Source organism: Macrobrachium rosenbergii, chromosome 10 (genome assembly GCF_040412425.1).
Source record: "Macrobrachium rosenbergii isolate ZJJX-2024 chromosome 10, ASM4041242v1, whole genome shotgun sequence".
In the NCBI taxonomy this organism is placed as follows: domain Eukaryota; kingdom Metazoa; phylum Arthropoda; class Malacostraca; order Decapoda; family Palaemonidae; genus Macrobrachium; species Macrobrachium rosenbergii.
Window position 1 is genome coordinate 31,845,604 of NC_089750.1, and position 18,731 is coordinate 31,864,334.

An 18,731-nucleotide genomic window follows, 5' to 3' on the forward strand; every position below is an offset into this window, starting at 1 on the left:
CAGTTCGAAAATGAAAAAACGGCATGATTATACATTAAAGAACAAATTTTCATCTTACCAAGATACAAATGACTTATTCATTATCCCTACTTCATAAGAAATACTCGTAGAAATTTAAAAACAAGTAAAAAATGCGCCGAAGTTTCTTCAGCGCAGTCGAGTTTTCTGTACAGCGTATAATCAAGGACACCGAAAATAGATCTATCTTTCGGTGGTCTTGGTACAATGCTGTATGAGCCGTGGCCCATGAAACTTTAACCACGGCACGGTGGTGGCCTGTCCTATACCGTTGGCAGACGCACGATTATGGCTAACTTTAACCTTAAATAAAATAAAAAAAATAATAAGGCTAGAGGGCTACAATTTGTTATGTTTAATGATTGGAGGGTGGATGATCAACATACCAATTTGCACCCCTCTAGCCTCAGTAGTTTTTAAGATCTGAGGGCGGACAGGAAAATGGCGGACAGAAAAAGTGCGGACGGACAGACAAAGCCGGCACAATAGTTTTCTTTTACAGAAAACTAAAAAGGAAGGAAAGTGGGCAAGCTTGAACAAACTGAATGTACATTAAGTAACAGACGAATTAAAGCCCAATCAACACGAAAAGTCATTCTTCTCTCTCTCTCTCTCTCTCTCTCTCTCTCTCTCTCTCTCTCTCTCTTTGGAAACTATATTAATTAACACTGCCTTTCACGACATAAATAGTGTTAAGTATTCCAGTGAAAGAGAATTCACGCGATATAATGTAATGCCGTTCCAGCTACGCAGTTGCTGGAAATCATACACTTTCCGTCTTTTGTTTTGAAAAATAACAGGGAAATTTTGTAAAACATAAAATAACAGTAGAAGGAACAAATGGTATTTTAAAAGCATTTTCCAAAATACAAATATTAGAATCTTCAGATAGATTACGAACGGTATAAAATATATAAAAACAGATATCATTAAAATACAAAGCATTAAATGAAACACAGAAAGAACAAGAGAGAGAGAGAAAAAAAACAGTTTTAACAGCATGTCTCAGAAAACATCGCAGTACCAAAATATTTATTTCCTTACAAGAGTTCATTTTACTTACCTACATTTAGTTTCATCGGTTGAAATCAATTATTAAAGAGACTCATAAAACCAGAGAAAATATAATAAAAACATCATCATAGCCGTCATGAGCGTTAGTCGTATATCGCCTTATTACTCTTAATATTTTGTAAAAAAATAATGTAAAAAAAAAAAAAAAGACCCTTCGGACGCGCTTACGATAAAAGTGAGTTTAAAAAGGAAGATGAGAGAGAGAGTAAGGAAATTTATGTAAATGCCGGATATAATGAAGCAAAGACAAAGATCCTAAAAAGATGCACATTAGTTTCATGGAAGTCGAATTTCCGGAAAACGAAGCACTCTTAGGCTCCGGCAGTTACGTATAGTGTACAAATAGTCATTTCAGGCAGCGTTATTTGATATGTTATTGTGGCAAACATAACACGTGTAGAATAGTTATGCCATTTTATAATACTTATTCCTAACAGGTTCGCACAATAGTGTACCGTCAAACACAGAGAAGAAAGCTTAATGAAATAAGCAACCAATATTTTTAGTGAAAATTTATCTGCTGTCATTTTTATAGCTATCCATGAGATCCTGATTGGTTCAAAATAAAAAAAAAAAAGCAAGAAAATGCAAAAATCACTCCAAAATTTTGTCAGATATGAATAACACACACTAGATTTGCTCATGAGATAATCTTTAGCATGAATAAGTAAACAACTAAAAATATTCATAGAACAGAACTATTGACAATGAAGCAAAATAAAAGGCCCACAGAAATGTAGACATATTAACCTGTCCTGTTCTTTACAGGTCTATCGGATACTGGTCATATCTGAACCTTAAATTTATTGATTCTATCGTGTCTTATATGAAACTTTGGTTACAAAAGATGTTGAATATCAAACCAGAAGACTTATGTGATAAATGTGGAGATAGAGAGAGCCACTTGCATGTCATGTATTGTTGTTCATTCATCAAGCCAGTGTGGGTTGGTTTAAGGATCTTTTGGAAAAAATTATTGTAAAATGTGACCAACGAATTAAAACCTTAATGTTAGACTTTCATCTCAGAACTAAGAAACAAAACAAGACAATGTCCTTGCTAGTTATTGAATATGTTAACGCGGTTTGGGCAAGTAGAGATGATAACTTAAATGTAAATTGTAGAATAAATATTATTAGATGTAAACTTAAATTTTCCAAATACGCCTTACCAAGAAGCTGTAAAATGAACACCTTTACAGATGAATTTGTAAATACTTTGTAAATAGTGCATAATATAGAAATGTGAGGATTATTGTAATAATGTTAACAAACCAATAAAAGAACAAAAATATATGAAAACATAATTCTTCCATTAGCGCACATTTATCTGAAAAATAAACTAACTACCATTTACTGTTGACGAAGTTATGGTCCATAACTGCCTCTAGCAAAGAACTCCAAGCCAAGATGCACAAAAGCTCGGTAGTCTTGAATCTAAGCAACAGTATACTCATCAAAATAACTCGATCTATTTTTTCCCTTGCTTAAGTAAAAACGTACCTCCACACAATATAAATGCAAAAGTCGCTCTTTAGAAACAACTGACTATTGGCTTGATGATATTCACTGTCGAAACACACAAGTCTTTACATGAAAGGTGGTTGTTTAATATCAATGACATCCCGTTATGTTACAGCTTTTCTTTCTAGTGTCACGATGTCATATCAATGGACAGTACTGTATAACAAAGCTATAAAATTTAAATAGTTATATACCACATGGTAGCATGAAGTGTACTTTTATTACTCCATACGATTCCACCAAGTTTAAGGCTTTTTACCTTCTTGGTGCTCATGATAACACAGTTCTGCTATCCGAGAAGAGTTAACAGCCAACATATACTCTTCCAGCAGGTAAAAAAGCATTATTCATGATCATCACATTATAAACGATACCGCAAGAGATACTGTATACTATGCCTGTCCTGATTTTTTGGTAGGACAGACCCTACCACTCTCGTCCGGCTGAATATCTACAAAATGAAAAGCTGTTTTACTTACCAAATGGATACTGAAATATTCCAATGCAACTACAAAAGAAGAGATAAGAAAAAATGCATTTATTACATTTACAATGTTCTTCGGCATTTTGTTTAAAGTCCATATAAAGCTTTTTTGTCATCTGATATCTGACCATCAAAATTTTACAACACACACACACACACAAACAACAATTATTAAACTTTTCACACATGCACGTTGACCCATACCGATAGAGTAAAACAAGTACTGGAAAGGATGTACCTTGATGAAGAAGAGAAACTACAAGATAAAGGTTTACGACGCAACGCATTGTGTGTGTGTGTGTGTGTGTGTGTGTGTGTGTGTGTGAGGTCAACGTGCCTGCTGAGTAGGTATGTAAAGCAGCTAACGTTATGGAAGTTTTCGCCACTAGGGACTCGGCCCAGATTTCAGGGATTGTAATCTGAAAATGGCAATGACATTAAGGTTGTTTTATTTTTTCTCCTAGATAACCTCCAGTTATGGGAAACGGCTCAACATACATGTATATAATCGGACCGAACAGATTTTTCATAATACACGGGAGTACTTTGCAGTCTGTCCATTCCTTATAAACAATATAACAATTAAATCAAGAGCATATTTCTAATATTTAAGTATATGTATGTACGTATGTACATATATACATATACTTAAATATTACAAATATGTATGTATGTGTGTACGTGTATGTGTATATATATACATATATATAAATATAAATATATATATATATATATATATATATATATATATATATATATATATATATATATATATATATATATATATAGAATCTACAGTTTACCTTTTACCAGATACGTATGTAATTGTAATAAGGCACAATGCCCTCTTAAATTTTCGAATTCTCCACACTTTTTGGATACGCTTGTCATTACAGATAAATATATCTGAACTCAACAGGTATGTACGAGAGGCATAAAAGTTTTTATCATTTTCGTGGTCAAGTTGGTAACATGACCTCGTTGTGATTAGGGGACGCGGGTTCGTTTCCCGCTACCGGACAAATGTCTTGCACGTGGATCTAAGGCTTTTAAGTGACAAGCGTATCTAAAAAAGCGCAAAGAATTCGAGAAGTTAAGAAGGCATTGTGGCTATTACAATTACATACGTATGTATCTGGTAAAAAGTGGCCAGTAGATTCTACATAAAAAAAAAAACCGTATATATGTGCATAGGAATAATGAGGAAGGAAATGCCGAAATAACTGAGACAAGGGAAGAACGAAAGAACATTGTATTCGGCACAGCATCTCTACCCTTTACGAAAAAAAAGTTTCTAAATGATATGCAATTAAGGGATATGGATTTCGCTAAGTTCCGGCTAAGCTCAGAGGATACAGAGTGGTCACCTTTAAAACAGAATCCCAAAGGATACGGTCGATCTTATAGGGAGTTCCACGAATCTTGTGACACATCCTTGTTGTCTGTCATCTTAATTGAGAGGTATCTGAGCCCTTATTGAAATTACGAGTTTCTTTGCTTTGCAACGCCATTCTCATCATCACCATGTTTATAAACATTCTGTTGACGAATCCCTATACTCTTGGGGGGGGGACCATCTGAGGACTCGAATCCGTGTATTTACCCATGACGACATTTTTTCTACATTTCCACTCTAAACTATCAATTTCCCTCTTGGCCGGTATTACATCTACTTCATCAATAGTCACACTTTTTTGGAAGGAAAAGGTTTACGAAAAAAAATATAAAAGGTTAGAACCAGCTACAGTGGCCAATATCGTTTCCATGGCCCCTGTTTTCGCTCAGTCTACGACCATTCCACTCTTCACCTTCCTGATTTGCATTCCACTGTTACCAGTAGCATTATATGCTCTTACTTGTGATAACATTTGCTGCGTAATTTGAGTAATAATAATCCTACAATCCACACTTCCAAAATGGAATTCTGCATCATTAGTGAATGCAGCTCATTTTAACTTTCATGTTTTCATGTTCAACTTCCCTTAATCTAGGCACTTTACCTACAATAAAACCTGTCAAGATTTCCTCGGCTTCGGCGATCTTCGCGACTGTTTCTGTTGGCTGCGACAACTTCTGCACGAGGTAATAACCGAGTGGTAACATCATTTGTTCACCAAACTGACCTCCTCCGTAAAAAAATCAAATTGAGAACAATGTATGTTTTCCTAGTTTCAAATCATCTCAACGAAAAGATGACATTTCCTGTTAAATACACATTTTCTGCGCTTTAAAGTGCCACGAACAACATTACTCCATTTTACTACTTCTGTGAGAGTATGTACAGGAGATGTCTCATGAAAAATATCAATAATTTTCACGATTATTTTTCCAGGAATGGTATAAATATAATCCTCGTTGGCAAGTCCACGCTGAAGCTGCTTCCCAGGGACAACTCTAAGTCCTTTAAATGTAAGCATTTGAAATTTATATAACACCATAATAAACACTGAAGAATTAAATCATGTTGTAAATGAGCGAATTTTCTCATGTTATCCAATAACGTTTGATTTGCTTATAAATGTCAAATTTTCATATCAGTCAACAAAAAGAAATTTATACATTTTAAACGAAAAGAAGACTAAACGAAAGACATTTCAGTGCATAGTTTTCAGAAAGATTAAATAGGAGATGTTTCTTAACATCTGAGAAATTAAGAGATGGCGCGCTCGTGCGAGCGTTCGTGTGTGTGTGTGTGTGTGTGTGTGTGTGTGTGTGTGTGTGTGTGTGAGAGAGAGAGAGAGAGAACTAGTTAGTAAAAGTTGTTTTTGTCCTGGGTAAATTTTGAAGTTGTGAAATTGCCTGAAAGCGGTTCAGACGGTTAACTAACTTCCCGAACATTGCTGCCTTTATTTGAAACCTGATTCCCCGAAACATTTACTTTACCATCCAATTTCTCGGGTAATATTTCTGAGCCCCATTTCAGATGCCACCTCAATTGAGCACAGTCAAACGTGTAAACCCTCTCATTCTTTTCTGATACTTTCACTCTCAACTCTCGCTACTGCAACATAAACATCAGATCCATCAAATACGTTCTTTGCTTGAGGTCACATACATGGGTCAGTGACTATACTAACAACCACCTTATCGAATAGCATCAGTGCATCACTTAAGTCATCTGTTCAATTTCGCTTCATCAGTGAGCACCCTTCTTTGCAGCTTCAGTTTATTCCGCCGTTCCCCACATGCATCGGCCAGTTCAGTTCACATACAACTTGACTCCTTCTACCAGTATCCTTCTACGGAACTTCAATCATTATGACCAAAGGCACTTATCGTTCTTTCCATTCAAAGTAGGAATCTGAGGGGCATTTCCTCGGAATGACGCAAATCTCGCATTCCTCAAACATCCCCTTCTACGAATCCTGATGCAATGCATAATATTCAATCATCATGAAGTCTTTCTATAACTTAAATAAGGCGGCTTCTCTCACATGTTCCATAGGTGTTCCAACAACCCTTTCCAAAACAACATCCAATGCAGTCATTCAACACAACACTTGTTTTCTACGTAACAGCGTATCATATACATGAGTAAGTGCTTGCAAATATGCCCATTTAAATGCTTAATTTAAGCACGCTAAAGGTTATATTTACATATGGGTTTTTGTCATTCAATGTCGGTATATATATTTAGTAATATTTGGACCAAACTAAAACGTTTTAATTTCTCTAAAGCGAATTGTTATCACTCACTTTAGTTCTCCCTTTTCTTAACAAACTACACCACAGGGTAGCAAGGACTCGAAAAGTCGATGCTGAACCACCTTTTATGTATCTAAGTATGTAATATCTGATCAAAAATGAAATTAGAAAGTACATACCAAGTGTTACCATACACTGTTCACCATTTTTAAGGAATACTTTAAAAATGCGCCACGGGTTGTTCATCTGATTTCGGCACTCACCTCTGAAACAGAAGAAAAAAGCATGAATAAATTAATTCGTTTGTGTGTCTGCTTTATTTCCATTTCATCAAATTAACGTTTGTGTATCAGAACAATTATTTAAAAAACTATAATGTACTCAGGAAAAGTTATCTATTAACAATTAAACGTTTTGTCGGGACTTCTTGCAGAATGTGGTTATGTAAGTGTCGATATGAATGCACAGCAGCCAGAAAGATCTTTAAATAATCCGGACAACTGTATACCATAATGGCAGACGCGGAAATGAACAGAGTTCCCTTGGTGGATATACCAGCTCTGCTGCTCTCCAAGTCAGCTGAATCGCCTTCGTGTGCAACATGAAAATTTCACTTCCAATTTCAGTTTTTTGTTTTATTTTATTTTTTCAACCCCAATTTTTTAACAATATGAACGCGCAACTAAACAATATGTTCAGGAAATAAATAATAAAAACAATAAATAGTAAATAATGAAAAACCCTTAAACCTAGTACTAGTAATTTATATGAAGATCAGCATCAGCTCAGGTCATTAGCAGTACTAACACAAATTAGTTTTTGTACATTTCATTATTTTCAAAAATGCCAGTAGCCTACTCTGCTTCATTAGCACTGACCACTACGAAAAAGAGGCCGCCTCATGAAAGCTGGTTTTCCCGAATCACTAAAGGACGAGCGGGTTGTGTTTGTGTGTAAAAAGTGTCATGCGAGGTATAGCCCGTCGGGCACCGGGAAACCACTTCTTGAAATACCGTTGAAAACAAGGGAAACAAAATCTGTGTACAGAAACGCCAGACAAGATACCTGATGGTTCTTGTAAAAGGCCTCAGGAGTCAGATTCATTTTCTCCGTCGTAACAATGATGAATATGGCCGAAGTCCGTGTCAGTAATGATAAACAGGGCGAGTTAGAAAAAAAATCTTTTACATTTCATACACTGATATTCTTCAGATATTATAGCTTTCACTATGTATCATGATATATTTGGGGGGCCGCTCTACGATCCATACATGAAATTAAAAAGAAAACATAACAAATGGAAAGTACCTACGCAAAAACTTCCAAGATTTACGGCCAGAAAAAATTTTGGAAATATGATCTTGCTGTATGCTTAAAAGCTGTCCGGAGACTTATTGTCATGTGGAGGGATGAAATTTAATGGAGTGGAGGATGTGTACGTTTCCAATACCGTTCTCTTTTCTAGAGCCTTGTTAATCGCCTCTCCTTGGATGGCTGCCTCTATTCCTTTTCCTCCATAGTGAGAACACCCCGGGGCCAATTCTGCTCTCGTAGCTGATGTTCTCGTATATTACACACTTGTAGGTAAGCTGTCCATCTTTGAATTATGGGCTGCCCAGGAACAAGAGCTCGTGCTGCCATATGACCAGTTTCATCTAAGACACATTGACATCTTAGAATGTCAGCATTCTACATCTGTTCGCAAGCCTAGAGTCATCCATTCTTTAAGTATTTATCTACTGCGATCAAACCCAGTTTCAAGAAGTCGGGATTAAACCTTGAATTTCTCTACATCAGACACAGAAGAAATCATTGTATTTTCTGTGGGAATTTCTTTGTGCTTTACGCATACAGACGGTCATGTCTTATAATACTTCGGCTTATCCCAACATTTCAGATTGTTTTCATTACAGTTGCACGACATTCTTCACTCCCTATTTCAAACAGGATGCTACATAATTATGCAACCGAGCTTCCCTTGGCATCTGTCATACGAAGGACCCTTGTTGACAGAGATGAATTCTGAACTATCGACTAAAATACTTCCTTCTTTTTCACTGGTAAATTCCCCTAAAGAAGGTCACATAAAGCTCTTCTGTACTCACTCTTCTCATGATTAAGTTTGGCTGCATTGTCAGTCTATCAGCCACTTTGATTCACTTTCTTTTTATGCTTTCTCTCGGAACGTAGACGACACTGAAACAAACTTGCATGAAAAACAGTCGATGTCTCAACCTCCCTTACACAGACCATTTCTGTGACACCACCGCCTCAGCTAGCTTTTGTTATAATACAATAAACTGTCGCGTTAAAAATGGTCCGTATCAATCTCCTCCACTGTACGCAAGACTCATAAAACCTTCACATGACCGAGGGGACTAGTATTCAAGGATTGAGAAACTCTCTCTCTCTCTCTCTCTCTCTCTCTCTCTCTCTCTCTCTCTCTCTCTCTCTCTCTCTCGTTGGGGTTGGTGGAAATTACAATGTCAATTTCGCAATGATTCCATGATACGCTTCACATCTGCTCTAGCGTTCTGCTGGATATTTTTGCTTTTTTTTTTATTCGTTTTGGAGAATCAAACTGTTCTCGGAAATTCTTATCTCCTCTTGCTGAGTAGCGGTCACTTAGACACTGTCTTCGTGATCGTTTTTCATAGTGCAAACATCCTAGTTTATTATCTTTTTAACGAAGAGTAGAACGTACCCAAGTTCACCGAAATCAAAATTATTTCCTTCTAACCTCAAAATAATTAGCTTTTTTATTTGTTTATGAGCCGACCTGTACATATATACATACATACATACCGTACTGTGTATAAATATAAATATATACATATATATGAATTTTTATCACATCACCGAGATATCTTTTATACACAAACATTACACTACAAATGTCATGTAATATCCAATTCGCTCATCTTGGAAATAATACCGAAGGGGAATTATAACTGATAAGCGATAGTGGCCTGATGGGCTCGAACCACCGACGATAACTATCAGTGCGTTCAGTGACGAGTAGCCTACACATTCAGATCCAAAAGATTTATCACTTTTTTACAGTTATATTCTCCTCAACTAAATACACAGTATGGGACTGCAACCACTGGAGGCCACAGGAATGAAATAAAGGAATGAATATACGTAGCGCTTTCGTGTTCTTTCAACACCATTTCTGGGTACAACGGCAAGGGACTTGCAACCAGAATTTAACACCATAAATGTAGTGAGAGAACAGGACAAAACTACGTCGAGTGCAGTATTTTTAAATATAAACAATTTTAATTTTAGGAATGATTGGGATAGGGTTGGAGTTCTTTTATACTGTAGCAATATAACTCGGAGAAATGCTGTAATAAAATATAACTGAGACTTAACAAAGGTAAGCCAAGGAATCTACAAACTTGACGCCTTTATTGTTAGAGAGCTTTTTAAGCTTCTTTCTGTATAATCACCCGTTGAGCTGGTAATGTTTTTTTTCAGCTTTTACGCTTAGTTTGCAATTTACATTTAGTGTTGTTCCAATTGTACCTACAAATCTTCTGAAAGAACACGAATGTGCTTGGCACACTCTTCTTTTGTGTCTCTCCTGGGGCCTCGCTTTCCATGCTGTCACATGGTAGTACATGATATGGGAGCATTTATTATATATATATATATATATATATATATATATATATATATATATATATATATATATATATATATATATATATATATACATACACATAAAGCCACATAGATATCAAGAAAGATGAGAATTACTACTGATTTTGCACAACATAATCCTGTCGAACATCCATGGCTGGATGTTATGCTTTCCGGTGCATGCAGACATATATACATACTGTGTATATGTATATATATATATATATATATATATATATATATATACATCATACAAACACACATACATATATATATATATGGCAACTTGTCGGTTTCACACACGATACATGTATAAATCACAGAAGGTATAAGCTCAAATCCTGGTTTTCTTGTTTTTTGCGTGTAATTTATTCCGTGGTTAGAGTGAATTCAATATTGATAAGTAATTAGCCACGTGTCACTAACTTACCAATCAACTTTCATGGTGGAGATGGGTTGATATCAGTTCTAGATATTAAAACCTGAATTCGACAAGTGTATGTACAGTACAGTCGATAGCAACTAATATCTCTTCACAGCCGGATGGTCAAAGTGACAGTCTATTGTACTTTTCTAACCAGATTTTTAAGTATAATGAATTCGATGTTAATATACATGTGTGGCCTGAGATTTGTGAATATATAATATATATATATATATATATATATATATATATATATATATATATATATATATACTATATATATATATATATATATATATATATATATATATATATATATATATATATATATATATATATATATATATATATATATATATATATACCGTATATATATAGTCACGTACACGGAGATACTTTTTATATTAAAAAATATTATGCCACATATTTCGTTTAATATTCAGTTCCCCTTGCGTGTAAGTTGCTCCTCAAGGTATAGTAAATTTGATATAAAACAAAATTTGTGGCTTAATATTTGTTTGCATATATACGGTATATATACACACAGTATATACTGTATATATATAAAAAGCATATATATACATATATATATATATATATATATATATATATATATATATATATATATATATATATATATGTATATATATATATAATCACATACACACAGAACACAGAAGGCGGCCTGAAAGACTTGTATGGCGAAGTCGGAAGTGGAAAGCACTTAAGACATGAGTAGAGCAGTAACATATTGCAGCAAGCCTAATTATGATAGGGCGCATTAATTTTGCGAGGAAGAGCGGAGGGGAATGGCTGGAGAGCGCACTCACTCGCAGGTTTATCCTTCTTGCCCTCTCTCGCACAAGTGGTTATTAACAAGATAAGGAGCTCAAGGTTAATGAAGCCCGAGTCCTCTTCTCCGTCTTTCTCCTCCCTCCTTCCCCTCCCCCTCCTCCTCGTACTCGGCCTTCGGTGCCGGGAACACTCGGGGATCTCCTCTCCCCTTAACAACTCCACCTCCCTCCACCCCAATCCTGGCCCAACGTCATCATCCTCGACCCACTTTATACACTACCCACCATCCCTACCCTGCTCAATTTTTCTCTGCTCTCAGCTTGTGTGTGTGTGTGTGTGTGTGTGTGTGTTTGATAGGAATAATCTCCATGCAGCAATTTTCATCCTGAAGTCTATGGATGTATGGTGAAGGAAGGTTACAACTTATACAATATAAAAAACAATCCGGGGTAACTGAGCCTTGCTTTCATCTCCACCTTCATACATCTCGTTACTCGTTCATATGATGACACATTATTAGATTATACTGGAGAACTATTGTCGGTGACCTACACGACGAGCAACCGAAAAATGTCAAAACTGACGTGGATTACAACGTACAAATTAAACCAGTTAATATTTACAACTACCTGCGTTGATACCCATACTTGTTGAGTCGCCAGTCTACGCAAATCTGTCAATTAATGAAATATAATTACAGGAAATACTTCCCAATCCTCCCAGCTAATAATGTACGTTATTTCACAATTTGGTTTAAAAAGTTTGAAATGTTTAAGAAAAGTCCAGTAAAATGCTTCTTATGGTCACATTTCTTTTACAGTTAATCTAAACGTAACCCAGGAATCAATTCAATGGACCGTCAGCGAAAATTAATCTTTATCTGAACAGTTATCTAAATACCGACCATTTCTATTTAAGCGGAAATTCTTAATGTTTAACAGCTCCTTAAAGAGCCGCCTCCAAGAGTTATCATAAGGGAAGGGATATCAGTGGTCAAAACTGGTTAAAAATGAACGTCCAAAAGAGAGAACTGGACAGCCAGAATACCCAAGACTGAAAATTGACAAACTTTCAGGACATATCTGAATAAGAGAACTAAAAATGAAAGTGATCACACTGTTCAGTTTAAGCACCTCAAAGATCCTTTAAGAAATGAAAATTTATTAGTACAGGTATACCAGACAAAAAAAAAAAAAAAGTAAATTTACTAGAGACTCCATGGGCGAAGCACATGAACAGACTATATTTTCGCTAACGGCAGAAGAAAAAGATAATAATTATACCAGCAAACCTTCTTCCCCATTCGACCTTACCCAGAAACAGTCAAAACAGTTATGCCGTGAAAAATAAGACAAGTTCCCAGTAAATTCATGAAAATCAGTTGGTGCAATTTTCTATGTGACGGTCAGGAGTAACACTTCCGTAGTAACAGAAATTTGAAACATCATCTATAATAGTAAGGAGCCTTGGTTGAATAAATAAAAACTTATGACTTGACCATTTTTTTTTACCTGTTTCTATGTCGTCAGGCTGGTCTTAGTGGGTAATCTGATGTCGCACCCCGGGGGAGGGTCATAGATTTACTCATTCTTAAATCGTTGATCTGTGCTATTCCTGAGTAGGCAATTAAGTCTCATAATAATAGCGCTATCAGACGTTCAGGTATGCAACAAAGTACCAACCTATAAACAAATCGCAACAGAATAAATACAGGGTTAAACTGTATATAAATCGCGGGACAATCTCATTGATATCAACTCCAAAACCTCAAGCAGTATAAGGGACATCCTAAACAATGACGACTGCCTAAGGCAAGAAAGAATCACGCGGCCTAACTGATTTCAAAAGCCCTCGTTAAATACCTGTTGACATCCTAAAAAGAAACTCATGAATCTGTATGAAGTAGACAGTTTGCAGAAAAGTTTCGCCTTTTTTTTTTTTTTTACATTCAATACACTATACTGGTTCAGATCTAGATATACTTTCATTAACCTGTTGGTTTTTGAGCTTCAGACCGTCATTCGATGGGCCGGAGTTCGATTCCCGCCGCCGGCGGATGAAAGAGTTAAGAAATGCCGCAAATTCATACTGATTTAAAAATGTCTCTTTTATTGATTTAGGAGAATGATGGTATTGTATACGATCAGGAGAATATTATTCTTATCATCATACACCAAAGATTAAATGTCAAGTCAAGAGAGACAATGAATCAAAATATTTTTCTCTTCATTAAGTTCTCGTGTAAGAGTGGCTTTTTCCATCTCATGGTCAAAATTCTCAACTGTTCTACCTTTCCTAAAACTTGAAATTCAGTAGTTGGAAGCGATCGGTTAAATACAAAATTGGTATTCCCTATGCAATATGGTGACCTCTACTGCGTTATAAATACACTTCACAATGTAAGCGCTTTCTATTGCAGGATGACGGTGACAAGATATTTAGTTTCTATTGATACGGCTTCTATTGATAAGCCACACTGAGTATATTTCTTGAATCTGGATATGTCCCTTTCCAAAAGGTGTGATGTCTGAAATAATAATAATAATAATAATAATAATAATAATAATAATAATAATAATAATAATAATATGAAAAAGTACATGTGCAAAACCAGGGCTTATTTTTCCTGTCACACAGGACATCCTTTAATAGAAACTAACTTATCCATTTATTATATCCTTCTCACACAGTGGCATGCGATACTGCCTAAAAGTTTTTTTTTAATCCAAAACCAACACTTGAGGAGCAGTATCTATACAATCATCAAAATTATTTATTAATAAACTGTTTTCAATGTCCTGCAAGTGCTCAACAGGGAGTCCTAAGCACTTTGCAACGAAACTCCACACCCCAACAATCTTTCCCCACGTCCACTCTCTTTCTCTCTCTCTCTCTCTCTCTCTCTCTCTCTCTCTCTCTCTCTCTCTTTTCACCTTGCCTGCAGTAAACGCTACTTTTTTTTTTTCCACTACTTTGAGGCAACGTCAATTTAGGCACAGCCAAACACCCAGAAAAACAACTGCAGAAAAACTAAGACAACTTTTCCCGACATACAGCGTCAATAATGGTTCTTTTCTTTGGGTTTTATTTATTTATTTATTTATTTATTTATCTAATTATTTATTTATTTACTTTGGTGCCCACGACTATTTGACCCTTTTTAGACAATTTGTGTTTAAACTAACAACATTGTTCACATCTACGTCTCGGCCGGTTTTCAATACAAAAATACTGATTTTCGAGTCGAAGAACTCGAGGAAGAAGTTTTAACTTGCCTATACGCGTTCATCTGCAGACCACGTTTATCTTGAATGTAACACAATAAGAGGAACTGTACCTTATGGAATTTAGTCTCTGCCCAGCAGACAGACAGACAGAGAGAGAGAGAGAGAGAGAGAGAGAGAGAGAGAGAGAGAGAGAGAGAGAGAGAGAGAGAGAGGGAAAATGTATGTGACTAAATCTGTAATTTTCTAGGTCATTAATCAAATAAAAGTTTCTTAAGAAGGTTTCCCCCGTGTTCGGATCACCAGAGTCACAAACTATAAATGACCTACGTCCTATTCTTAGGTGGACATCGAGGTCACACGAACTGCCCTTCATCTGAGACAATACAAAACTAGGCCATACCACACTGTAGTGAAATCGAGAGACGAAAGTTCTTAAGTCTCTGAAAGATCATAAACTATGAATCTCTCCTTGCTTCGGTTGACCCCCATTCCTCTGTTTTCTCCCTTCTTTTTTGTTGTATTTTCCTTGGAAGTGAACAATGACACATGTGCATTTCTGAAGGCCCTCCTAAAAACTGTGGAAAAACCTGATACCGGTCGCTTTCAGGCCTTAACTTCAGGTAGCAATCTTACCAAAATTCCTCGACACACACACACACACTATATATATATATATATATATATATATATATATATATATATATATATATATATACAAAAAGCACATATATATATATATATATATATATATATATATATATATATACAAAACTCACTCGACATATATATATATATATATATATATATATATATATATATATATATATATATATATATATATATATATATATATATACAAAGCTCCTCGACATATATATATATATATATATATATATATATATATATATATATATATATATATATATACAAAAACTCCTCGACATATATATATATATATATATATATATATATATATATATATATATATATATATATATATATATTATTATATACATATACACAGGTGAATATCATGATGCAAATTTACAGTCTTAAACATTGGCTGTTTTATTTCGATTTCTGTCGTCTGACCTTGTCAGCAATGCCCTTCATAACAATAATAATATTCATCTAAATCTAATTAGGGCGACATTTTGTTGGAAGACGTATATACTACAGCTTTCTCGTCCCCTTTCCTTCTCCTGTTGTTGTTTTTAAAAATATTGGGGTTGTTTTTGTAGCGGAGCTGGATGTGGAGAGGGTGGTGGGTAGGGAGGGATGGCGGTGGTGGCCATAGCAGTTCCGATGGGGACAGGGTCAGCCATGTAGCGCTGACCTGCACCGGGATGGTAGTGTTCGGCGGTCGCCTCGGGTGGGGCCTGCACCTTTAAGACTCTCTCTCTCTCTCTCTCTCTCTCTCTCTCTCTCTCTCTCTCTCTGTGGCCGGCTGTTAGCTCGCTGTAGCTAGGTACCCAATTCTCTTCCACTAAACCCTTTCTCCAGTTTTGTGTTCTTTCTGCTCTTTCTGATGAGGGCACTTAAGATAAAAATGAGCCCAATTTCGAACTATTATATTTCTGTCCCCTTTTGAGCGACTTTTCGTCCATTTTTCTCTATCAATTTTACCGCCAGCAACAATAACAACATAGTCGCTCTCTCTTTCTCTCTCTACAGGCGGAACAAGTTATCATGCAACTTCCCTCTTGATACTAAAGCCGATAGCAGCAACTATAGCAATGAGAGTCGTCCTGGGTCTGGATAAGGTCCTGTTATTTATGCCTCCACGTCTTTATTCATCTGGCTGGTCATCGTGCTTACTCTTTTCTTACTGGGAATCTTATGAATCTAAGCAGTCAATTTTTCAAAGCAGAGATCTCATTTCACCAGTAAAGAGTCAGGAAAAATACTCTAACAGCAAGCAAGTTCCATAAACATAACGTACTTGATATATATACAGGGTGCCCATAAAGTCTCTTTACAATTTAAAAACATATTTCAAAAGCCACTGATGAGATATCTTAATTAGATTTGCTCTGTGTACTCAGCAGTGATCAAAACTTTAATCACATTGCATTTGTGTATGTCAGGTACCATGTTGATGAAAGAGGTACTGTTAAATGAATCCCTAAAAATGGCTACTCCTCAAGAAATGGCACAATGTGTGTCATGGCTTACTGAAATAAAATCGGATACGCAGACTCAGCAAAACTACAGAACCAAGTATGGAAGAGATCCACCGTCACGTCCGTCAATTCGTGCACGGCACAAGAAATTTGTGGAGACCGGGGCAGAGTTGGAAAAGAGTTTCCAGTTACCATGCTGGAACGAATTTCTGAGGATGAAACGTTCCTCAACAGAGTTTGTTTTAGTGATGAGGCAACCTTTCATGTTTCTGGGAAACTGAACACATAATGAGAGAATCTGGGGATCACAACATCCCCATGTGACTAGGGAACTTCGCCAAGACAGTCCAAAGGTGAATGTGTGGTGTGCGATCATGTGCAATCGAATCATTGCTCCATTTTTCTTCAACGAGACATCAATTACTGCAGATGTTTACCTTGACCTTTTGACTAAATATTTGGCACCACAACTAGATGACCTTCAACCAACCACCATTTTCCAGCAAGATGGTGCACCACCACACTGGGGACTGCATGTTCGTGGGTTCCTAAATCAAACATTTCCAGACCGGTGGATTGGGAAGGATGGCCCAATTCCCTGGCCACTTCGTTCACCAGCTATCACTCCCCTGGAGTTCTTTCTGTGGGGTTATGTTAAAGATATCGTGTATCGAACATAGGTAAGGGACATCACTGAACTCAAGCAAAAGATCACTGATGCCATTGCCACCATTAATGAGGCTATGGTACACCGAACATAGCAGGAAATCAAGTACCGTCTTGGTGCGTTTCGTGCAACTAATGGTGCCCATATAGAGGTGTATTAAATGAGGCAAAAAAAAAAAAAAATCAATATCTATTAAAATTTCCATATATTTGTCTGTTCATTTGCTTTTTAATATTTTTTAAATTGTAAAGAGACTTTATGGACACCCTGTACATTATATATATATATATATATATATATATATATATATATATATATATATATATATATATATATATATGAATGTATGTGTATATACACACAGTTATACATACATACATACATACACATACACACACACACACACACATATATATATATATATATATATATATATATATATATATATATATATATATATATATATATATATATATATATATATATATATATATATAGTAAGTGAGTGAGAAAAATGCATATATTCTCCCAGCTACCAGACAATAAAAGAAGAAACAAGTGAGTGCGTCCTCGTATTTCTGAGAAATGGCGCGGTATATCCAAGAACGATGAGAGCGATAGTCGGTAAAAAAAAGAGGCAAGATCACAGGGAATAGATAAATTTGACGCAGCTCGGAGGACAAGAGACTCCGTTTTACATTTCCTCAGTTATTCCGTCAGCAGCCTTCAAGTGACTCTCCTGTCTCTCTGCTTCCCATCCATCACGCTCCCTGGCAGTTTCCCCCACACAGATCCTATATAGCTCTCTAAGTCTATAGAGTTTCATCCTCCCCCCCTCTCTCTCTCTCTCTCTCTTTCTCTCTCTCTCTCTCTCTCTCTCTCTCTCCATCGCGCAGACAGACATTTTTCTCCACCTTGTGGGGTGGCTCCAGAAGGTGTAATCTTCCGATTCTATCAGGTTTATTCAAGATGAGTTACCTTGCCCTATGCCCTCCTTCCAACCTAGCTGCAACTAACCACAGACCGAGGACTCCCTAGACCAGCAGAGGCACAGTTAAGAATTTCCGAAAACTGCATATAGTCTTCATGGTCGCCAGGGTATC